Source organism: Limulus polyphemus, unplaced genomic scaffold, assembly GCF_000517525.1.
Source record: "Limulus polyphemus unplaced genomic scaffold, Limulus_polyphemus-2.1.2 Scaffold5654, whole genome shotgun sequence".
NCBI lineage: Eukaryota > Metazoa > Arthropoda > Merostomata > Xiphosura > Limulidae > Limulus > Limulus polyphemus.
This window is the reverse complement of record NW_013671264.1, coordinates 1,163-2,606: the sequence shown is the minus strand read 5'-3', so window position 1 is coordinate 2,606 and position 1,444 is coordinate 1,163.

Genomic DNA, 1,444 nt, shown 5'->3' with positions numbered 1-1,444 from the left:
AATGGACTGTGATAGGCATACCACAACTGTCGAACCTCGGGTTTTAGCGTTATAAGCCCTCGGATTTACCGCTGAGCCACAAGGGGTATCGATGAAAGTTTGTGAGGTGAAATATTATTTTAATGTAACAAAATATTTAATATGGGTTGCTTCTAATATATGACTGATTATTTTATAAATACGCTGTTCTCGACCCCACGTATGAATAACAACTGCTATTCCCACGTGCTTCATAATAAAATGGTTTCGATAATACTTTACATTTTCTGTAACGTTTTAATTTTTCAGGCGCGTTCTAAAGCTTATCATATATACAAAGATTGATAAGCGTTTCTTCCTTGTGTAGAAGTATATAATCCTTATTTAAATTCAGTTATCAAGTCTTTAATCAGTACTTTAAAGCCTAACACGTTCCATGAGTCACTGTGTTTGTTTATTTTCCCTTTATTTCCTTAAGATAACAATACCTCACAGACATTTTCATAATGTTTCTCGTTGTGCCAGATGTAGCACGCAGATGTTCGTGTGCTTCATGTATAGAAACAGAACAATTCCAACAAAAGGATAAGCAGTCACATGCAGTCTGTTTTCACTCTTTCCTTTACTTATATCGTTATGGGTTCAGAACGTTTTATTATGAATTACTACAATAATTGACACTGACGTTAATAGTGTTCTCTTTGATAAATTAATATTTATCATTGATTATTAATTATCGTTAGAAATAAATTAAAAAAAGGTGAACTATGTTGTATGGTTCAGAGGTCAATTGACAGGCAAATAATGTATAAGTAGGCAGACTTGAGAAAATGATTGTTAGTTCTATGTAATGACGTTTTGCGTCTTACCCCCTGGTTTTATATGTGAGGTCATGTCCATCGAAACTCTTCTTAGACAACAAAATGTTAAGCTGTCAAGTGCGGATGAGGTAAATAACTTAACAGTAGTACGCAATAATGATGTTCGCAAGTTGGCGTTATTGAATTTGTATGGATAAAGAACTCTCCATACGTTTACATGTTAAATACGTATTGAACCTTGAATCTTGTGGTATATAAACATACAAAACATTTTCTACCTCTATATTTTAATATAATATTTTTATTGTGAATTAGTTTAGTTATTGTTGTATGTAAAGTATTCACATAACACATGGTCAAGGAAATCGTTAAATAGATTTCTTTCTAGCCACTTTTTCTAATTCTCTGGGTATAACACATATTCAAGGTTAGGTCGTTTCATTTGTTTACTTAGCACAAAACTACTGAATGGGCTATCTATGTTGTGCCCACCACAGATATCGAAACCCGACCATTAGTAATATTAACTTTAAGACTTACCGCCGAACCCCTTGGGGAAGGATAGGTGGTACCTAGAGTTTAACAACCTCTGATATCTTTGGATGATAAATACTAGCAGGTGAATAATGATAAGTCTTCTTTGG